This window comes from Lutra lutra, chromosome 13, assembly GCF_902655055.1.
Source record: "Lutra lutra chromosome 13, mLutLut1.2, whole genome shotgun sequence".
Taxonomy (NCBI): Eukaryota; Metazoa; Chordata; class Mammalia; order Carnivora; family Mustelidae; genus Lutra; species Lutra lutra.
In genome coordinates this window covers 89,554,550-89,578,361 of record NC_062290.1, presented here as the reverse complement: position 1 = coordinate 89,578,361, position 23,812 = coordinate 89,554,550, and the positions used below count along the sequence as shown (strand labels likewise).

At 49.4% G+C, this 23,812-nt stretch overlaps 1 pseudogene; it reads right to left on the bottom strand.

Moving 5' to 3' along the window:
• Window positions 1-2,099: 2,099 nt before the first annotated feature.
• On the bottom strand, window positions 2,100-19,896 carry LOC125083029 (ubiquitin-conjugating enzyme E2 variant 1-like; annotated as a pseudogene).
• Window positions 19,897-23,812: the final 3,916 nt, after the last annotated feature.

Below are 23,812 nucleotides of genomic sequence, written 5' to 3'. Positions count from 1 at the left end.
CCAGGTAACAAAGCCCAAATACAAGGGTGGGTCAGGTCAAGTGGAGATAACAGCGGGAACGCGGAGATGAGTCGGGTCAGGTGGAGACATCTAATCAGTAAAGCGCGCATACTGTCTCCCTAGCTACCAAGGAGTGTGGGCCCGCCTTTTGGGGGGGCCAATTCTCACCAAGGTGATAGGCTAGTGCAAATGTCTACTATGGGGTGAATTGTCAATTGACCACCCGTGTGTGACCTAGCATGGCTGTGCAGCTTTCTCTGTGTATTGCGATCTCATTGGCCACCTGTGTGTGGCCAGGCCCAACCACATGGCCTTTGTTCTATAAAAGTTAGTCTGTGAGGCAGGGAGGGGTCGTCCTCTCTGTAAGGGGCGGCCCCGACCGGTCTGTTTGACGGTCGGTTTGATTCTTGATGCTTGGCGCGAAACAAAGCTTTGCTTGACCTTCACTTTGTATCAGTCTTGCTCCTTTGACCATGGACCCATTATTGGGGGACCCAACATTGGGGACCCAACATTTTCATGACAAATGGGATCATGTCACTCCTGCGTTCAACCTGTCCATGGCTTCCAAAATCCCTTAAGAAAAAATACACCCTTTTTATTCTGACCTCAAAGCTCTACCTGATGGTGCCCCTGCCTTCCTCTCAGACCTTCACATCCCACATACTTCCTTGTTCTCAAGCCCACAGCCTCGTCTCTCTCCTGAGCATGCCGTTCTTTCTGCCTGGACTCTTGCTTCGGAGTGTCACCTGGCTAAGATCTTCCAGGCCTCAACTTGAGGCCCATCTGCTCTACCTAAAGTAACCTCACTTCCACCCCTCGTGGCCCACTGTCCCTATCACCCTGTTTGTGTCCTTTCCTATTGGACCTATTGTCCATCTCTTGCACTGGACTGAGGGCTTCAAGAGGGACTTTATCTGTTGTGTTCTGTTTCTCTAACTCTCAGAACTGTGCAACATATACAGTAGGTGCTCAGTAAACATGTTTAACATCCAAGAATAGCATACAAACTCTGATTTGAGGGCCAGATATGCCACGATAGACTAAATGTTCCCATCCCCCAAAATTCATATTCTGACTCCGACGGTTTTAGGAGGAGGGGCCTTTGGGAAGTAGCTGGGTCATGAGAATGGAGCCCTTAACATTAAGATGTTGATAATTGGGGAAACTGGGTGAAGGCTATATGGAAATTCACTGTACTATCTGCAGATTTTCTGTAAATCTAAAATAAAAGGTTTCTTTTGTTTAAAAAAAAAGCAGTTTTGTCTGTGCTACTCTCTGACAATCAGTGATACTGTAAAAATCATAATCACATGAGCTTTAATTCTTCTAAACTGAAGTTGGTTTGTGAAAGTGTGTAAATTGCACTTGATGGACAGAAATGCTCGAAAGACAGAATGCAGCATATGTGAAACGGGTAAATTGTCTATCTTATATCTGTGAAAAGGAGTGAGGGGTGGGGTGTGTAGCACAGTGGCAGGAGCTCTGGACCCTTCATGCTCTGGCACTGTCCTTGTAGAGAGAGAATCTGATTGGCCCAACCTGGATCAGATATCTTGACCTTGGATCAACTAACCATGGGCAGGGGTGTTGTGCCAAAGTAGCCCCCAGTTTGGACTGTTCTACACATTTCTATGGCATTTTGTTCCCCTAAAATGTATTTCCTGACTTGCCATTTGATCATTTATTATGAAGCTGGCCACTGGAATCCATAGAGGGTGCGAAGACGGCCACAAGAGTAGAGGACCTTCAGGCCCCCTCATAAAGAGCTCTCTGGGGGACAAAGACACATTGGAGCCCCAGTGGTGGACATAGCTGAGCCCAACAGTTGCTCTCCAACTACATAATCATTCTGACACTGCTTTGTGCTCCATTCCTGCTCTTTTAAGAAAATTTTAAAATTTTTAAAAAGAACATGTATTTCAAATGGACAAAAAAATTACTACCATTTACAGTATCTTAGGATACATTGCCTTAGAATGGGAACCTCCAGTACTCTGAGGTCTGCAAGATAGATCTAGAAACCTGGTTTCTATAGAAAAATGAAGACTGTAAGTCAGATGAGGGAGAAGGTAGTGACAGCCAATGGCTCTTTTTTATTAATTGCTATAATACCGTCCTTCAGTGGCTGAGGGAGTTTCATATTTTCTTTAGACATTGTTAGGCACCAAAAGTCTCATAGAACAACTTTGATGCTATGTGAATTCTGCCATTTTCCTGGCACTGATGAGGCTCTTGGGTGACCACCTCATTAGAACTACTACTCCATTCATATTAATTTTTGTTACAAATCTTACAAAGGGGAGTGATTCTGGGCATTTAGATCCACATTCTGTCTTAAGGCTGTCTGTTCGGTTTTCGTAAATTGTCCAAGCCTGTGCTGGCTGCCATCCTGTGTCACGGTCACTGAAGCCTGGCGCCTTCTTCACCCTCCACTCAACCCCTGGCCCTCATGTTCTACCATTCCCTTTACTCTTTCTGTCATCGCTCTGTTGCAGCATTGCTTTCAGTGTTTAAATTGTCGATTGAAAATATTCAAAACCACCAGCTTGACTCCTCAAGGCTGTCATAAGATGAAAGAGCGGCCAGAAAAGTCTTGGAAGGGTGTGATCCTGCTGGAGACAGGGCTCGGCTCTCTGGTTTCCCTGCAGGCTGAGATTTTCAGGACCAGAGACAGCGCGCCCCCCCTCCGCCCCGCCCCTCACCTGTTTCCCTGGGGAGCTTTGGATCTGTCAAGGAGGTGAGCCTACCTGTTAGCTTGTGAACCTACCCGAAACTGGGGAGACCTGGGGAGGGAAGCACTAGAGGGTGCTCGTGAGCTGCTGGTCTCAGCACTTAGAGAGGTCCATTCGAATCCTGACTCTATCACTTACTACTTCTGCGACCTTCACAAGGTCACAAAAAATACTGACAACAAAAAAAAGTTCAAAAGTAGATTACTTAAAATGCTAATTGTTTACATTAAGCCCTGTTCTCATCCAAGTCTTATCAGTGTCTATATTACCCAGAGGGGTTCTCCTGGGGGTGCGCGATGGTTGGTGTTTTCCTTCTCTCGTTTGTTACTTTGCACACAATGATACCCAGTTTGTTTCTAGGAAATCTTACAGCTATAGAGTATTACATATGCGTTTAAACAGCTTTGTTGAGCTAGAGTTGACATGCAACAAACTGCGCATATTTAATGGGTATAGTTAGGTAAATTTTAACATCTGTGTATACCTGTGAAACCATCACCATGGGGACCATCACCCCCAGAAGATTCCTCTCTCATTTTGTCATCCTTCTCTCTCATCTTCCCTCATGCCCCCTCTTCTGCCAGCCATAGATTGGCTTTTAATCACTGTAGATTTTTAATCACATATAATATTGCACGTTTTAGAAATAACATTATGGGGGTGCCTGGGTGGCTCAGTGGCTTAAAGCCTCTGCCTTCGGCTCAGGTCATGATCTCAGGGTCCTGGGATCGAGCCCCGCATCGGGCTCTCTGCTCAGCGGGGATCCTGCTTCCTCCTCTCTCTCTGCCTACTTGTGATCTCTGTCTGTCAAATAAATAAATAAAATCTTTCCCAAAAAATGACTTTTAAAAATAGAAATAACATTATGTATTTGTGTGTGTGTGTGTTAAGTGCTTTCTACTAAATGCCAAGTTCTGGGTGCGTAAAGTCATTATCTCAGTTAATTCTAAAGCACCCTGTGAAGCAGCAGTGAAAATCTCCATTTTACGGATGAAAGAGTTGAGATCCAGAGGGGTTAGCTAATGTGCCTGAGATGCCTACTACAGGAGACAAGCTGCCCAGGTTCAAATCCTGCTTCTGCTATGACTGTGTGTATGACCCTGGACAGGTTACTGAACCTCTCTAGACCCAGGTTCCTCATTTGTAGAATGTTTGTAACAATAGTCTCTTTCTTACGGGGTTGCCCTGAGGGTCACTTGAGATGATGAGTATCAGGGCACCTAGCTGAGCAGGGAGCTCTGGCAGGACGACTAAACATGTGGTCATGGTGTGGGATGTAAATGCAACCGGACAGATGTGCAGTGCACGAAGGGAACCAGGGAGCCAGTAAAGGGAGTGTTGGTGTGGCAATCAAGGCTTCTGGAAATGTACCTCCTTGATACCTTGAACTCTTGGACCACTATTGTCAGTTCTGTTCACGTTGGAAAGTGCTCATCCATCTTCTAGGACCCAAAGTCTTCCTGTGTGTTGGCGACTGTGCCTGTCCCCCTAGGGATTCCAGTAAGCAAGAAAGAGTCAATGCCGCCCAGCAGGACTCCCCTCTGGTTGTGGGAGTGGGGCACTTCCCCGCAATTAGAGTTCAGTGTCCTCAGTGCTATGGCAGGGTAAACAATTGCCATTGCCCACTTATAATCCCTTGAAACTCTTTTTAGACTTTAGTTATTTATTTAAGAGAGAGAGAGCGAGTGAGAAAGAACCATCAGGGGAGGGGCAGAGGGAGAGGACCCTGAGACCCAGGACCCTGAGATCATGACCTGAGCTGAAGGCGGACACTTACCTGACTGAGGCACCCGGAGGCCCCTCCCGTGAGAGTTTTTCATCCAAGTTCTACCAGCGTCACCTAAGACTGGCCAGCTGCCTCATGGACAGTTCTTTATAAATACAATATTATTGAAAAGCGTCCCAAGGTGTTGCTACTGCTACTGTTGAAACGCTTCTGAAAGATTTCTGAAGAAGCTTTCTCCTCCTCGTACTTATACGTACTGCTCTAGTCCCTCACTATTGTTCCCTGACCGCCGCCAGTCAACCACAGAAGGATGGACCAAGGGCGGGCTCTGAAATGACTGGCCTGGCTTGCAAACCTGGCCACACCACTGCAGGCCATGGGTCCTTAGCAATCGCTTATTTCCACTTGAGTCTCAGATGTTCACTCATGAATTCTCTGGAGAGAATTCAGTGTTTAACTAAAAGCTGGCTTCTTCTCCCCCCTGGGACCCAGGCACCCAGGCACCCTCTTTGACCTCCCGAAAGGGTATGGGCCCAAGGGCCGCCAACCCCCTTGATAGCAGAACGCTGTGGGCAAAGGAAATCCACTGCCCAGAGGGATCACATTGCTGAGGTCCAAATCCAGTGCTGGAGAAGATGGCTAATGGATGGCATCCATAGAGACTGTGGGTTTCAAGCTAAAGAAAACACTGGCACTGGATTAAGCAGCAAAAGGAAGTGGATCCTCAGGCGGCGGGAGACACACAGTACCTCACGGAACGTGCATAGGAGCTGGGCATCAAGGGAGGGACTTGAGTCAGGCCTGGAGTGCCCGCCTCTCCCCCTCCTTCTCTTCCATCACCTTTCCTTTGTGGATCTGTCCCATTCTCTGCCCAGCACCCGGCTTTGTGTGTGCGCTGCTCCAGACACCCACAGACCACACACTCACGGCTTCTTCTCCCCTCCCCACTCTCAACTCCAATTCCAGACTCCCAGGGAAGGGATTTGATTGCCCCGGCCGGGCTCAGGTGGCCCCTGACCCAGCCAGCTGCAACCTGGGGTGACCTGGGGTGAGACCAGGACAGCATCCCCTGGTATGGAACAATGAGGAAAGGACCGCTCCCCAAAAGAGATCCACCTCTAGTACAGATCTCCCAGTCTCCCCTAGCATGGCCCCCATGTCTGCCCCGCCTTTCTCCCTCTGCCCAGCAGCCCTGCTCAGCCCCGTTCCAAACCTACGTCCTTTCATTCATTCACTCAACCTGAGAATTCTTCCTTACTCAGCCTTTTGTTCCTCTCAGACCTTCATTAGGTTGGATAAGGTTCACATACCTGGGGGAGCACCATCTGCTTTCCTCCCTTTACTGATTCAAATGTTAATCTCATCCAGGAACTCCCTGGAAAACACACCCAGAAATAACGTTTAACCAACTATAGGGGCACCTTATGACCTAATCCAGCTAACACATAAAATTAACCATCGCACCCTTCAAAAGAGACCAAGGGTGACTGTTCTCTTTGCACCTTCAGGCTGGTGACAGTGCTTTACCCCTGGTGGGGAAGAGGGGGGTGTCTTGTCAAGAATGGCAGAGGGGCTCAAATTTCACCCTGCTTGCAAATTCACATGCTGGCTTTCCAGGTTCATAGATGCTGTCAAGGACATGAGCTTCCCAGGTCAAAGATAGGGACTTTGTTACTTCCGGCACAGATGTCAATAAGTTTTTGTGAAACGAATGGATGGTTGGATGGTCTGCAGTCCTAAGCTACATACCCAGGAAGCGGCAGTCACCTAGATCCTTTGGGGAAGCAAAAGCCCTCCAAAGTCAGTTCAAGAAATAAAGTTGAGGGGCGCCTGGGTGGCTCAGCGGGTTAAGCCTCTGCCTTCGGCTCAGGTCATGATCTCAGAGTCCTGGGATCGAGCCCCGCATCGGGCTCTCTGCTCAGCTGGGAGCCTGCTTCCTCCTCTCTCTCTGCCTGCCTCTCTGCCTGCTTGTAATCTCTGTCTGTCAAATAAATAAATAAAAATCTTAAAAAAAAAAAAAAGAAAGAAGGTTGAAAACATGACCAATTTGGCTATAGCTGGCAAAGTTGAAAATGTGTGTGCCCTATGACCCCAAAATTCTACTCTTTAAGCCTTTCTCACGTTATGGCACGTGAAGAAAATGAACGTATGAGTCCATTCTACTGGGTTCGGTGGAGGGGCTGCTGGGTGAGGTGACTGCGTTCAGGGCTCTGGCTTCCCTGGGCTCTTCCCCACTGCCCACCTGCAGCCCATTCATAGCATACATGGTACAAAGCCCAGCCCTAGAAGGACTCATACATGTGCACAGGAGACACATTTGAGGATGTTTGTTGAGGCTCTGTTTGTAATATTAAACGTTGGAATCTGGGGCGCCTGGGTGGCTCAGTGGGTTAGGCCGCTGCCTTCGGCTCAGGTCATGATCTCAGGGTCCTGGGATCGAGTCCCGCATCGGGCTCTCTGCTCAGCAGGGAGCCTGCTTCCCTCTCTCTCTCTCTCTCTCTCTCTCTGCCTGCCTCTCCGTCTACTTGTGATCTCTCTCTGTCAAATAAATAAATAAAATCTTTAAAAAAATAAAAAAAAAAAAATAAACGTTGGAATCAAGCCTAATTTCTCACCACTAGGGGAATGGGTAAGCAAACCACTGTAGAGTCCTATAGTGGAATATTATGTGGCAGGTAAAAATGGATGAACTTATACTATGTGTATGAATGTCTACAAGTTTCAGCAACCAGAGTTGAGTGGAAAGTGGCAACAGGATACGGCACAGAACACCATTTATTTATCTATTAAAACGTACATGTGCTCCAACTTCAAGTTATAGTACAAAGCTGTAATCAAGACAGTGTGGTACTGGCACAAAAATAGACACATAGATCAATAAAGCAGAGTAGAAAACCACAATTATATGGTCAATTAGTCTTCAACAAAGGAGGAAAGAAGATGCAACGGGAAAAAGTCTGTTCAACAGATGGTGTTGGGAAAACTCAACAGCTACATGCAAAAGAATGAGACTGGCCCAGTTTCTTACACCGTACACAAAAATAAATCCAAAATGGGTTGTGCACCTACCTGTGAGCCCTGAACCATAAATCTTAGAAGAGAGCACAGGCAACAATTTCTCTAACATCGGCTATAGCAACATTTTTCTAGATATGTCTCCTGAGGAAGGGAAATAAGAACAAAAATAAACTTCTGGGGGTGCCTGGGTGGCTCAGTGGGTTAAGCCACTGCTTTCGGCTCAGGTCATGATCTCAGGGTCCTGGGGTCGAGCCCCACATGGGCTCTCTGCTCCACAGGGAGCCTGCTTCCTCTCTCTCTCTCTGTGGCTGCCTCTCTGCCTACTTGTGATCTCTCTGTCAAATAAATAAATAAAATCTGTTTAAAAAATAAATAAATAAAATAAACTTCTGGGACTACATCAAAATAAAAAGCTCTGCACAGTGAAGGAAACAATCAATACAACTGAAAGGCAACCTACAGAATGGTAAGATATTTGCAAATGGCATATCTGATAAAGGTCAGTGTCCAAAATATATAAAGAACTGATACAACTCAACACCCAAACCCCAAATTTAGAAATGGGCGGAAGACATGAACAAACATTTCTCCAAAGAAGACATCCAGGTGGCCAACAGACACATGAAAAGATGCTCAACATCACTCATCACCAGGGAAATGCAAATCAAAAAAACAGTGAGCGATGACCTCACACCTGTCAGAATGGCTAAAATCAACGATACAAGAAATGACAAGTGTTGGCAAAGATATGGAGAAAAAGGAAACCTCATGCAGTGCTGGTGGGAACGTAAACTGGGGCAGCCACTGCAGAACACAGTATGAAGGGTCCTCAAAGAGTTAAAAAAAGAACTATCCCTCCAATCGTATAATCACACTACTGGGTATTTACCCCAGAAATATAAAAACACTAATTCAAAGGGATACAGGAACCCCATGTTTGTTGCGGCATTATTTTAAATAGTGAAATTATAAGCAGCCCAATAGATGAACAGATAAGGAAGATGTCACACACACACACACACACACACACACACAGTGGAATGTTATGCAGCCATAAAAAAGAATGAAATCTTGCCATTTGCAACAACGCGGATGGATCTACAGAGTATTATGTTAAGCAAAATAAGTCAGAGAAGGACAGATACCATATGATTTCACTCATATGTGGGATTTAAGAAACGAAACACAATGGAACAAGCAAAGGAAAAAAAGAGAGGGACAAACTGAGAAAGAGACTCTTAACTATAGAGAAAACTGCTGGTCACCAGAGGAGGGGTGGGTGGGGGTGGGTGAAACAGCTGGTGGGCATCAAAGAGTATATTTATCATGATGAGCACAGAGTAACGTATAGAATTGTTGAGTCACTGTGCTAGACACCTGAAACTAACATAATGCTGTGTGTTAACTAAGTGAAATTAAAATAAAAATTGTAATTAAAAATACGTATGTGCTGGGGCGCCTGGGTTGCTCAGTGGTTAAAGCCTCTGCCTTCGGCTCAGGTCATGATCCCAGGGTCCTGGGATCGAGTCTCACATCGGGCTCTCTGCTCAGCAGGGAGCCTGCCTCCTCCTCCTCTCTCTCTCTGCCAGCCTCTCTGCCTACTTGTGATCTGTCTGTCAAATAAATAAAAAGCTTAAAAAAAATACGTATGTGCTACATGTTGTTTATGGATACATACACGTTTAAAGTTAAAAACAAAACATGGCAAGGAATTGATGCATTCCAGTTTCAGCATGGAGATGACTTTCGGGTCGGAAGGCCAAAGGGATGGGGCTTGGAGCTTTCGTTTTATTAAAGACACAGAGAGCTAAAGGGACTACTATAGTAAAATGTTATTTCCTTGATGAAATAGTTTACAATTAAATATGAGAGTTAGAGTGGCCTCCAGGAGGTAGCTTGAACACATCTGGAGAATCTGGTAGCCTGAAGAATGTTGTATTTTCGTCCACGAGGGAGGGGCTCCAAAGCATTGGTTTCCCCAACCTTGCCTCACCTGGAGGCTCTTCAGAAGGAGGCTGATGTAGTTCCCAAGTTTGACCACTAGATGGCGCCAACAACTTGACCCAAGGGAGAAGCACGGTTGTTTGTTTGTTTGTTTGTTTGTTTGTTTGTTTGTTTTTGCATGTCAGAAGCAGAGGCGGAGAATGTATCTGAGAGCCAGAGAGGCGGGTAGAGGTAGAAAGCAAGGCCCGGGGAAACAAAAGGACCCCTCGCTGACGGAGCAATCCCATTCACTGGTGTTGATGAAGCATCTATTTCTTAATCCTCGAAATTATCTAAGACGCATTTCTTGGGCATTCACGGGGGTCCAGGTCCTACCCCTCACGTCTGACTGATCGCATTTCACTCCTGTCCACTGAATGACCCAGAGGTGTATTACCCTCTGGAAGGTGGAATGATCTGTTTTTCGTCTCAAGCGTCTGGATTTGGGCATAAAGACCCGCTTCTGACCAGCTGTGTGATCTCGGGGGATTATCTCAAACTCTCTGGGCCTCAGTTTTCTGATCTGCCAACTGGGATAGTAATAGTACCTACTCTGGACTGTTACAAGGGTTAAATGCGATTACACACACGGAGCCCCTGGCACACAGGCCTTTGTCAAATGGAAGAAACATTAGGTGCTAAAACCCAAACCATCTAAAGTGAGTAATTCCAGGGGCGCCTGGGTGGCCCAGTGGGTTGAGCCACTGCCTTCGGCTCGGGTCATGATCCTAGGGTCTTGTGATCGAGCCCCGCATCAGGCTCTCTGCTCAGCGGGAAACCTGTTTCCCCCTCTCTCTCTGCCTGCCTCTCTGCCTACTTATGACCTCTCTCTGTCAAATAAATAAATAAAATCTTTAAAAAAAATAATAAAGTGAGTAATTCCAGGGAGGGAAGATGAGAAGTCAAGCCAGCAACACAGAGAACAAAGTTTAATGCTCTCCCGAGGGAGGAAGAGAGTCCCAAGCACCCAGCCATGGGGAAGGAGAGTCGTTGGATTTGTGATGACTGTGTAAAAGGAGCAGCTGGAAACCCCAAGGTGGGGTGGGGACACAATTATTTGCTTCTTTCCCTCCTTAGACAAGTGTTAAGAGGCCAGCTTCCTGTGTAGGCCCCAGGACATGGTGGTGAGTAAGACAGACACCCCCGCAGGGATGTTCTGCCCCCGCAGGGATGCACAGCCCAGTCGGGGCAGAATAAATATGTGAGGGTTTGGGGACAAAGGGTGTGAGGTCAGGGATAAGATCATGAGTCCGAATCAGGAGGCCCCGTGAGTCCACCAGAGGTGGGCAGGCCTGTCCAAAATAAGTCTCTGAAACAAAACAGAACACTATTAGTCAATCTGTTCTGGCCCAGTGACATTTTCAAATAACATAATCGACCATATTCGCAAACCATGTAGCTCACTCTTTTCAGACGTGCAACTCAGTGATTTTTTTGATACGTATACCAAGTTATGCAGCCATCACCACTCATCAGTTTTAAACCAACTCGTCCTCTCCGTATGCTCCCTCCTGCGTATTTACCATTATTTCCTGTCCCCACCCCAGGCAACCACAAATATACTTTCTGTCTCTGCAGCTTTGCCTTTTCTGGGTATTTCGCGCAAATAGGTCAGTAACACATGGTCTCTTGCGTCCGGCTTCTTTTCCTGAGCACCGTATTTTCACGGTCATGACTACTCCCCTTTATTGCTGGCTCGTATTCCATTACAAGAAGATTTAGTTTGTGTCCCATTTCTGTCTTGCCCATCGCATTTTAACCTAGGGCTGGGGAGTGGACTTCACACGTCCTGTCAGCATCTTGACATGACGTGCACAATGAGTGTGTGTGGTTTTTATGGGAGAAGCTCTGTCATTTTCACGGACTCTCCAAGGGTACTGTGACCATCCTTTCATATATGGAAACATGACTCAGGACTAACTGAGGTTGGTTCAGTGAGATCCATCTAAATTAGGTGGAGTTTTTTATCATTCTGGTAAAAAAATGAGGGCCTTTGCATGGGAACATTGCTCAGAATGTCTCCTGGTAAAGGCTAGAGGGCAGTGGCCAGCAATGACCAAATAGATGTGATCTTGAACCAACGTCCAGGCTGCCCTGGCTCAGCAAGGTTGGTGGGGTTAGGTGGTTCTAGAAGTGTGCTCGTGGCAGTTCTCCCTGGAGACAGCATTAAGAAGAATGCCAAGGTTCCCAGGCTAGCCCACCACATGTGTTAACACCCAACCATGTGGCCCAGGTGAGGGGCGATATAGGGGAAAGAGAGGGAAGGGGGAGAACAGTTCCCAGCCCTGTCCCTAATGCAACAAGAAAACATGAGCCTCCTGCTTAGAAAATTGGTAGCATTTTATTTGGGGGTGGAAAATCTGAACCGGATGCCTGGTGGCTCAGTTGGTTAAGCATCTGCCTTTGGGCTCAGGTCATGATCCCAGAGTCCTAGGATCGAGTCCCACATAGGGCTCTCTGCTCTGCGGGGCATCTGGTTGTCCGTCTGACCTTCTCCCCTTTCGTGCACATGCTCTCTCTCTCTCTCTTTTTCTCTCTCTCTAAAAACAAACAAAAACTGAACCTACAGAAAAATGGAAAGACTACTAGGACAAACGCTTACATGTCTCTCCCACGGATCCACGCGACGTGAGTGCATTCTCACAGGGCCATCTCTCTTTTCCTTTTGCTGATCCATTTGAAAGCCCTTTGCGGACATCAGTAAACTTGAACCGTAAACCCTTCATGGCGTATTTCCTACGGGTAAGGACAACGCCTGTAAACCACAAACCGCTACCCTACACAATTTAATTTCAATATAACAATATTATCAATTATACAGCCCACATTCAAATTCCCCCAATTACCCTCAATACTGTCCTTGAGAGAGGTTTTTTTTTTTTTTAAGATTTTATTTATTTACTTGAGAGAGAGACGGTGAGAGAGAGCATGAGCGAGGAGAAGGTCAGAAAGAGAAGCAGACTCCCCGTGGAGCTGGGAGCCCGATGCGGGACTCGATCCCCAGACTCCCGGATCATGACCTGAGCCAAAGGCAGTCCTCCAACCAACTGAGCCACCCAGGCGTCCCCCCACCTTTTTTTTAAATACAAGATCTAATGAAGGACTAAGCCTTGCATTTGGTTGTCATGGAAGCCAGATTTGGAATTGAACCAAAATTAATGAAAATTGCTAGCCTGTGTGAGAACTCGAGGGGGTCAGGCGCCTGAGGGAAGGACGGCGCACAGGGCTTCTCGGGGAACTCTGAGAACAGCCTGGTGGGGGCTGCCGCCTATGTTTATAGAGGAGAGGTGGGAGGTAATGTCCTTATCAGAAGGCTGAACTGCCATCCCCTCGGTGTGGTAGATGAAAAAAAAGGCCGCAAAGCCTTGTGCCAAGTCCTCCTGCTTGAGAGTGGGGGAGCCGGGATTCGAACCCGCTCTGGTAGTCTCTGATCAAACCAAATGCACAATCCGGTGGCACCGCTGGGGCGAAGCCAAGACTCAGGGCCCCAGGGCGCACGGTTCCCGGCGCGCGGTTCCGAGGGGCGAGGCTCCAGAGCGCAGGGCTTGGGTCCCCGCCTCCCCGCGCGGTTTCCTGGGGGTTGGGGAGGGCATCGCTCCTCCACCTGAGACCGCACATAGGTGTATTGAAAGACGCGGGACAACGCAGAGAAGGGTCTACCCGCGGAGGCGGAAGCAGGCTGCCACTCCTCGCTTCCTTGGACTTGAGAGCTTTAAAAAATAAAATCAGAAGCCCCATAATGTATGCGTATACTTTAAAATATGTGTTTTAAATCACAGAAACAGGACACGTGCGTGAAGAATATGAGAAAATACGAACAAGCAAAAATAAACAGGAGTGTCACATCCCCTCCACCCAGACATCGGAGCTGTTCAAATACCAGCCTTCCAGATCCTTCACCGGGCAGGGGCTTACCCAGCCTAGGGCTTTGTTTTCCCCGACAACGGAGACCCCACGAGGCAGGATCACCGGATGAGAACGTGCTGTGGCTTTTCTAGGAGAATGTCCGTTGTGTCCGGAGGGGCTGATTTAATGATCTTGGTGGGATTTCATTTGGGGGACCAAACCAAACAGACTGTTTGAAGACCTGCTTTATTTATTTATTTATTTTTTAAAGATTATTTATTTATTTATTTGACAGAGAGAGATCACAAGCAGGCAGAGAGGCAGGCAGAGAGAGAGAGGAGGAAGCAGGCTCCCTGCCAAGCAGAGAGCCCGACGCGGGGCTCGATCCCAGGACCCTGAGATCATGACCTGAGCCGAAGGCAGCGGCTCAACCCACTGAGCCACCCAGGTGCCCCTGAAGACCTGCTTTAATCCGCCAGTGACTTCCATGTTTCCATTTCAGACAATTCTCACCTTACCCAAAGCAAGATTTTATTGAAGATTTCCCAGTTAAGCCCACCCTGTTTTCCATGGCTGTTTTGTTCAAGTCCTCTGATTGTATGTCTTCAGGGTTCTAAGCTAGTGTACCTTTTGTGACAGTGACCTGTTGGAGAGATGGGGCTGGGGGCTCCAGGGAAAGACCCACCCCCAGGTGTGTCTCTCGGTGTGATGGAACACATTCCTCCATCCCCCCTATTTCCTCTAAACTGGAATTTAAAGCAAGGTTGGATGGTGTGGAATATGAGCCTATGATTAAAATCTCCCAAAGTCCGGGAGTGGGGGGGGGGGCTGGGCTCAGTTGGTTGAGCTGGTTTCTGCTTGGGTTTTTTTTTTTTTTTTAAGATTTTATTTATTTATTTGACAGAGAGAGATCACAAGTAGACAGAGAGGCAGGCAGAGAGAGAGAGAGAGAGAGAGAGGGAAGCAGGCTCCCTGCTGAGCAGAGAGCCCGATGCGGGCCTCGATCCCAGGACCCTGAGATCATGACCTGAGCCGAAGGGAGTGGCTTAACCCACTGAGCCACCCAGGCGCCCTCTGCTTGGGTTTTAATCTCCAGGCCCTGGTATTGAGCCCCAGGTCAGGCTCTGCGCTCAGCGAGGAGTCTGCTAGAGACTCCCTCTCCCTCTGCCCGTGCCCCACCATGCTCATGAGCTCTCGCTCTCTCTCTCTCTCAAATAGATAAATAAATCTTTGAAAACTATATACATAAATAAAATCTCCCACAATACAGAAGTGTGTAACTAAGGAGAGATGGTCAGTCCCCTGACTTCTGGTCCTTCTCTCCAGAGTTGCCTGGTGACTGGCCAGCTGTTCCTACTTCTAGAACTTTTTCTCTGCTTCTACAAATGGATGGCTGTTTCTATGTGTGGATATTTGCTGTTGTTTGTACAAAAAAGGGGGGGGGGTTGATACTATAGCTATTGTTCTAGAACTTTTAAAAAAATGTGACCATTTCTCCCTGTTTTGGCCATATCTCCATGTCTTTTTTTTTTTTAAGATTTTATTTATTTATTTGACAGAGATCACAAGGAGGCAGAGAGGCAGGCAGAGAGAGAGGAGGAAGCAGGCTCCCTGCTGAGCAGAGAGCCCGATGGATGCGGGGCTCACTCCCAGGACCCTGAGATCATGACCTGAGCCAAAGGCAGAGGCTTAAACCCACTGAGCCACACAGGCACCCCCATATCTCCGTGTCTTGAAAGTGAACCTCTGTCAGTATAACCTAGGATCACATTAATTTTGCTGCCTAAAAGCCATGTATCTTTTGTGCATGAGCTGCCATTCATTAGTGTGGGGACCTAAATGCAAATTCTGTGGACCAGATAGCAACTAACTTACTCAACAGACTTTCAACTCCTCCCCACCCGCATCCCTTCCAGCCCTCCCTCTAATGCAGTCAGATGATCTTTTATAAAAATCCAAGTCCCTTGGCTGCTGATAATCCCTTCCTGGTTCCCATTGCTCTGGGGATAAAGCTCAATGTCTTGCCTGGCCGTGTTTCCCTGCCCCCATACCCCTCAGTGCAGGACCTTTGCACATTCTGCGCTCTTTCCTTCAGTGCACCCTTCCCCCGCCAACCTGCTCTGCCCAGCTCCTCCAGTTCTGGCCTTCTAATATATCTTTTTCCAGCTATAGAAGAAAAACCACTATAAACAGCTGGTCACTGGTTTCAGGCCAAGGTCGTGGGCAAGCATTTTCAATGTGTGAACCCCTTCAAGGTTGAATGGATCCCCATCCCACACTGAGTGTTCCAGGGAGGGGCTGGTGGCAATCTCCCTGTTTCCTTTGCCACCATGTCTCCAGGACCCGGGACAGGGTCTGGCACAGAGTTGGCACTCACAGAAGGAACGGATGAACCCGTGAATGAACACTGGTAGGGATGCCAACGGAGACAATCTTTTTGGTAATGGGAAGTCAAAGTCTTTGGGACACACTCTGATCCAGAAAAACTACTTGTAGGAATTCATCTGAATGCACACAGATGCTCGTCTTGGCATTGTGTATCTTGGGGAATGCACGGGGAACAATTTAGATGTCCAGGCGTTGGTTAAACCCAGAACAGGTGCTTGATTTTTTCTTCCAAGTGAGCGTTTCTTTCAGGGTTCCCACCGCGGTAAACAGTCCCAACCTACTCAGTTACTTGAGGCAGATCTAGGCCATTGGGATTTCCTTCCTTTCTTCCTTCCTTCCTTCCTCCCTCCCTTCCTTCCTTCCTTTTTTCTCCTTCCTTCCTTCTTTCTCTTTTTAACGAAATCCACCCAGACGGAGACAGAAATTTCTCAGCATCCAAGAAGTTCCCTCGTGTCCGTCCCAGTCAGTACCGCCCTCTGCCCAGAGGAAACCACTAGTCCAACTGCCCCTGGCATTCTTGTTTTCACACTTCCTCCGTCTCCAAACCGACAGCCAGGCTGCCCCCGAGGCCCTCCAGCTCTGTTCCAGTTCTCAGTCCCCGGCCCCTCTCCTCTGGACAACGGCACTGGCCTCCTCACTGATCCTCTCCCCTTGAGCAGCCGGAGCCAGGACAGAAGACTGGCCTTGACCTCAGCAGAGGTGAGGATCTCTGTCTGCCTGGCATGTGGGCAGACGGACGTCAGAGGGCTGAGAGGGAGGTGAGGGGGGGCCGCCCGGGGTGGGGGACTGTGGTCTGAGTGAAGAAAGCGGTTGCATCAAAAAAGAAAGTCTGACCACAGCCTAGGCCCTGTCCCTGCCTGAGTCATGCTAGAGAGAGAGGGAGGGGAAGGCAAGAGCCTGAAGTCCCTCGGATCTCAAGCTGGCCAAGGCCTAGGGTGTGACGTCTCTGAAGTCATCACCGATGAGCTCAGGAGGCAGTGCCCAGGAACAGGGTAAGAGGCAGGAAGGAGGAGGGCTGAGGCTGGCCCAGCAGAACCCCAGGCCTGGGGTTGGAGAGAGGGCATGGGGTGGAGACGGGGTTGGAGAGTGGTCACAGAGAAGACAGCTCCAGAACACTGCCAAGGTCAGGGTGCCTCCAACCTGAGTCTCATGTCCCTGGCACCCAGCCGTGGGCCTGGCACACTAGCGTGCTTGGGGTTCAGGGGTTGAAGGGATGAAGGAGCCAGAAAAGCACCTCTGCTGGGCACTCCAGTCTCCTGCTTTCATTCTAGAACCTTCAGAAATGGACGTGCTGGGACCTCACACGTCTCGTTCCCACGAGGACTCACCCTTGGCACAGTGGTCCCAAGCCTGCCCTTTTCACGGGCTTAGGCGTGTGGTTCAGTCCATGCAGAGCTGGGGAGTGACTGAAAGCTAGGTGCAAATTTGGCGTCCAGCTAGGAGGAAGAAGCATTTTTTTGCTTTTGTCCCCTCCAGGATAACGTTGTGCAAGTGCAATTCGGAGGCCCAAATCCACTGTGCCCAGGATGGGATAGGAGAGTCAGGGCCTCCCAGGATCGCCAAACTCGGTCACCTGGGTTCCTGGCTGCAGCTTGTGCTGGAGGCAGTGGGGACAGCAAGGGACCTATCGGGTCCTTTCCAGGCTCCAATTTCAGGACAATTCAGAGGCACCCCCCTCACTCCAGCCCAGTGCTCTGGGTGGAGCCCTCGATTACAGGGCTCAAGATGGACAGTCCAGACCGAAACCGGGCGGCCCTGGGGGAGGTCAGAGCATCCAGCCTGGCCCAGGGGAGATCAGCCCAAGGGCTCTCCATGCCTGCTCTGGGCATCAGCCCCCTCCCAGTCAAGTCCTCCTCCTCTGGGCTCCCTGAAGGGTCTTCTTCACACGCACCCACCATGTATGTGTCTCTGGCTCTTCGGTTGAACATAGAAGTGGATTCACCCCTCTGAACCTCAGTGTCCTCATCTTGAAGATGGGGATAATAACAGACCCACCCCGCTAGGCGGGCTACAAGAAGACGCTGAGCTAACACGTACAAAGCACGAGGCACAGGGTCTGGCAGGGATCAATTCCCGTAGTGTCGTTAATTTGGTTATGTGATAATTGTTATTTTATTTTTTTTTTTAAGATTTATTTATTTGACAGAGAGATCCCAAGTAGGCAGAGAGGCAGGCAGAAAGAGAGAGGAGGAAGCAGGCTCCCTCCGGAGCAGAGAGCCCGATGTGGGGCTCGATCCCCGGACCCTGGGATCATGGCCTGAGCCCAAGGCAGAGGCTTTAACTCACTGAGCCACCGAGGCGCCCCACGTGATAATTGTTATTTTATCACTGCCCAGTTGAAGCTCTATCTCTCAGCTGTCCAGTCCAGGAGGGAAAAACCTGTTCTCTTTCGCCAGGTCCTATATTGGTCTTAGACAAGTTTGTGTCTGCTCCACGCTGGCCGTCTGACCCCCTCCAGGCTTCCCTGAGCTCCTGCCTCGGACATACTCTCAAGGGACAACCCCCACCCGATCCCCACGCCAGAGGCCTCTGATGGGTCCTTGTAGTCGGAGTTGTGCCCAAAGAAGAGTCTGACAGGAAACGCGCAGTGCGGAGAGGGTTGCTGGCTGCAAGGGGGCTCATCTGGGTCAATATTGTGTGGGTCCTCCGTGCCAGGGAGGGCCTTGCTCTTAGGACAAGGCAGGGAGGCCTTCATGGGGGTGGAGTTAGGGCTGGAGGCACTGGACAGGGAAGCAGAGGCTTGCACAGAAAATGTCTTCCTACCCTCCTGTACCCAAAAAAACAAGTGGGATCCCAAATGGCCTTCGGCAGGGCCTGGCTTTGGGCGGACCGCAGCGCCCAAAGAGCAGGAGATGGACCTGCGCCAGCCAGCTAAGGGTAGTTGGCTCCTTTCGCTGTCAGCAGGGCAGAGCCGCTCTGAGGACTCTGGCATGGAGGGGCTTATGGCGAGGATGCTCGTGGTACAAGGGGAACCTCTTGAGCGGGCTGCGGGAACACAGGGGAGGACCCCAGCACTGGCCAAGACCGGAAGCGGATTCGCGGATGGGTTTATTTGTCAAGGTTCTCGGCACTGCTCCTGCGACTCAAAGCCCCGCCCCCCGGGCGCCGGGCTCAGCCTCCGCCCCGCCCACCTTTCCAGCGCCCTCTGGGTATCTTCTGTTCACACCTGAGGAGCACCTGCTCGGCGTAGCTCTCCGGCTGTTGCATTCATTGGCAGCTCCTCGCCTCCCATTGGCTGCCTGTAGTTGGGTGCTCGCCACGGTCCAATCAGCTGAGCCCGCAGTGGTCAGACCCAGGAATTGCCGGGGGCCTGCTTCCTTGGCAGAGGTGTGTCTGCTGTGGGGAGGGGTGTTTGGGCGGGGGTACAGGGGCACCCCTTACAGGGGCTCAGGCAGGGCTCCCATTCCAGGCCTTGTCCCCCTACAACACTCCTCTGGCTTCCAACCAGCTCATCAGGTTCCCGGGGGAATCCAACAACCCCCCCCCCGCCCCACTTTGTCCTCAGTACTTTCTCACCTGATACACATACATCATTATGATCCTTATCCTGCTGTGGGATAATTAGATTTTTACCTGTCTCCACCCGTCCTGGATGGAGAGTCCACGGAGCAGGGGTGGGGATGGACCTTCGCATATGCATCTCCAGCCGCTGGGCTCAAAACAGGCGTGGCTGACTTCAGTTGTTAAAATAACAGCGGCAGTCATAACTTACACTGAACGCCCAGCACAAATCCACACGTCACCTGGTTTATCTCAGGAATCCTCGAAGGAAGGTCATCACGCCCATTTTAGAGATGGAGAAAGCGAGGCTCGGAGAGGCCAAGTGTGGTGCTCAGTTAGGAGGCAGTGGTACCCGACAGTGAGCAGGCACTGGTTTGGGGCTTGTGCTCCTCCCTGCTGCCCAGCTGCCCAGCCATGGGGGCGGGCAGGTTACTTGGTCTCTCCAGGCCTTGGTTACTGTTCCCCCTTCTGCAGAAGTGGGATGAGGAGATTCATCATATGAGCCGGTCATAGAAAAAAAATCAGTGCTTTTCAAACTGTAAAACTCAACCCCGAGGTCGGCATTACTATCACAGATTGGAAGAGGAGTTTTCCTGTTCTTTCAGCAATAAATTGGACTTTGCCGACTTGACCTTTAAGTCCAGCTTGCTCGAAATCAGTCCACGATTTGGGCACATACCTGAAGGACAGCTCCGACATCTTGATTCACAGGCCATGGGATCGGAACTGAAAGGTGTATGCCTTTCATCTGAGGTTCTAATCGCATCTGTGACCTTTGCCTCCTGTGTCTTAAAGAGATAAAAAAACCAGAAGTTTCTAGAAGACTATTGCACAGCAAGAGGTAAATGACATTAGTCCATCTCTTCATGGGAAGCGGCACAGGCCACGGTGGCAGCCATCGCCAGATGTGGGCCTTGAGCTCCCCCAACGTGCTCAGTCCAAACTGAGAAGCTCCAGGCCTGCAAAACTCACACTGATTTTTTTTTAAATATATATATATATTTTAAGATTTATTTATTGGACAGAGAGAGATCACAAGTAGGCAGAGAGGCAGGTGGAGAGAGAGAGGGGGAAGCAGGCTCCCCGCTGAGCAGAGAGCCCAACACGGGGCTCGACCTCAGGACCCTGAGATCATGACCTGAGCCGAAGGCAGAGGCCTAACCCACTGAGCCACCCAGGCACCCCACTGACACTGATTTTTAAAGACTTAATATGAGGACTGCCTGGGTAGCTCAGTCCTTGGGCATCTGCCTTTGGCTCAGGTCATGATCCCAGGGTTCTGGGACCAAGCCCCACATCAGGCTCCCTGCTGGGTGGAAAGACTGCTTCTGCCTCTCCCACTCCTCCTGCTTATGTTCCCTCTCTCACTGTGTCTCTCTGTGTCAAATAAATAAATAAGATCTTTAAAAAAAAAAAGAAGACTAAATATGAAAAAAAGTAAAACCTCTTATTCATAATTTTAAAATATTAGCTACATGTTAAAATCATACTTGGGTTAAATAAAACAGATTATTAGCGTCGGCTGAATAATATCCCACAGATACCAACTCCCAATACCTGGGAGTTCTGAGCATTAGCTTATAGGGAAAAGGGGCCCTACTTTGCCATTGTGATGTGGTTGCTGATCCTGAGGTGGGGAGATTATCTGGGATTATCCAGGTAAACCCTAAATGCGATGACTTGTATCTTTATAAGAGGCTGACGGAGATTTACAGGCACCTGGAGAAGAAGAGGAAGCAGGGACAAGGCAGAGGTGGGAGCCGTGTGGCCGCAAGCCAAAGAATGCTGGCCTCACCAGGAGCCGAGGGGACAAGGAACAGTCTCTCCCTGAGAGCTGTGACGTGGAGTGCCACTCTGCCAGCTCCTTGGTTTTGGACTTGTGACCTCCCGAATTGTGAAAGACTGCATTTCTGTTCTTTTAAGTCACTGAGTTTCTTGTAACTTTTTTAAAAGAAGATTTTATTTTTTTACTTATTTGAGAGAGAGCGAGAGCGAACATATGTGGAGAGGAGGGTCAGAGGGAGAGAGAGAGAAGCAGATTCCCTGCTGAGCAGGGAGCCGGAGGCAGGGCTCGATTCCAGGACCCTGGGATCCTGACCTGAGCCGAAGGCAGACGCCCAATGACTGAACCACCCAGGCACCCTGTTTGTTCGTTTTTTTTTTTAAAGCAACACTAGTACAGGGGTGCCTGGCTGGCTCGTTGGTGGAGCATATAACTCTGTCTCAGGGTTATGGGTTCAAGCCGCACACTGTGGGTAGAGATGACTTACAAAAGAAAGAAGGGTGCCTGGGTGGCTCACTCAGCCAAGCATCTGCTTTCAGCTCAGGTCAGGATCCCAGGGTCCTGTGCTTCTCCCTTTGCTTCTGCCCCTCCCCCTTGCTTGTGTTTTCCTCTTTTTCAAATAAATAAATAAAATCTTTAAAAAAGAGGCAGAGAAATACTTAAAGAAAAGAAAGAAAGAAGGAAAACACTTGTGTAATATTCTCTAAGTTCCTGGGAAATGATAACAATCTTCAACATCTGGTTGAGAAAGGTAATATGATTCTTCCCACCTCCCAGATGAGAAAACCGAGATATGGAGTAGTTGCGGAACTCACCCAGTCACATAGCTGGTAAGTGGTCTCATGCCAACACTTCAGGCTAAGGCCCTTACCTCCGGTTTTCAGAGCGGATTCCTGAGTTTCGTGGGAGAGGAAGCAACCATAGTAAAGAAGTCACGGCAGGTGGGTGAGGATTGAACCCAGGACCACATGGTTGTGAGACAGAGACCCTCTGCAGTCCAGTCTCAACCAAAGACCCAGGTTACAGGCTTGTGGTGTACCAGATAGTGCCCCCCAAAGAGATATGTCCAAGTCCTCACCACGGTATCTGTGAATATGGCCTTACTTGGAAATAGGGCCCATACTAGTCAGGGTTCTTTAGAAAAACAAAACACATATTCCGGCAATACGTATAATTGTGCGATTATAGAGGCTGAGAAGGCCCCTGGGCGCTCTGCCATCAGCAAACTGAAGAGGCAGGAAAGCCAGTGGTGTCATTCAGTCTGAGTCCAAGTCCCGAGAACCTGGGGATGCTGATGGCGTGAACCCCAGTCCAAGGGCGGGAGAAAATGGGAAGAGACGTCCCAGCAGCACAGAGAGGCGGCCTGCCCTGGGTTCTGTTTTCTCCGGGCAACGGATCCGCTGATGCCCGCCCACCCACCCCGAAGGGCAGTCTCCTTCAAACTGGGTCTGCGATTCAAATGCTAAACTCTTCTGGAAACACCCTCCCGGACACACCCAGAAATAATGTTTCATCCGGGCACCCTACGGCCTGTCAGGCTGACACCTGAAATGAAGCACCTTTGCCGAGCTACTCAAGTTGAGGGCCTCGAGATGAGACCTTCGCTGAAAGTGAACTCTGAATCCAGCGACCTGCGTCTCTAGAAGAGGAAGGGGAGGGAGACTCAGACACACAGAGGAAAAGGCCATCTGGCCACACGCCCGCAGCCACCAGAAGGGAGCCACGAAGACCATTGGCCACCAAGAGGATCTCGCCCTGGGAGCTTCCAGAAGGAACCAACCCAGCCGGCACCTTGCTTGCAGATCTCTGGCCTCCCGGACTGCCAGAGGATACAATTTCGTTGTTCGCAGTCACCCAGTCTGTGGTCATTTGTGACAGCAGCCCGAGGACACACACATGTGCCTTCTTGTGTTTCTAGGCGGATTTCTGTCTCCACAGAACACGTAGCTCCTGGTGGGATCTCCAGAGAGGGCTTCCAGATCTTCACAGAATTCAGCCAAACACTGAAGATTGATTCAGCTGATACTGCCAATTTGGAAGTAAATCTGCGGGGGCGCCTGGGTGGCTCAGTCGGTAAAGCATCTGCCTTCAGCTCTTCACCATTTATCTTCACCATTTAAATGCCTTCACCATTTATCCTTCGGCTCTGGTCATGATTCCAGGGTCCTGGGATCAAGCCCTGCATCGGGTTCCCTGCTCAGCGGGAAGCCTGCTTCTCCCTCTCCCACTCCCCCACTTGTGTTCCCTCTCTCACTCTTTCTGTCAAATAAATAAATGAATCTTTTTTTTTAAGATTTAATTTATTTATTTGACAGACAAAGATCACAAGTAGGCAGAGAGGCAGGCAGAGAGAGGAGGAAGCAGGCTCCCTGCTGAGCAGAGAGCCTGATGCGGGGCTTGATCCCAGGACCCTGGAATCATGACCCGAGCCGAAGGCAGAGGCTTTAACCCACGGAGCCACCCAGGCACCCCTAAATAAATGAATCTTAAAAAAACAAAAACAAAAACAAAACAGTACTGCATGATGCCTGGTCAGGGGAAGCTGCTGTTGTCCCTGTTGTTATATGATAAATGCTGTCATCTATTATATTAGATAGAGGTGACGAAAAGTTCTATCAAGCTCTGATGTTATCCTTCCTCTGGCTTTGAATCAGACATGCCTTCCTTACTCAGCTCATGTTGAGCGACCCTGAGCTCAGAATCAGGGCCAGCCCATGGAGTCACACCGAGTCCCATGTGCTCCATTTAAGGCACCCACGGTCAGCAGCTTGAAACTCTCAATAACTTTTGAACAAGGGGCTTTGCATTTTCATGTCGCACGGGGCCCCACAA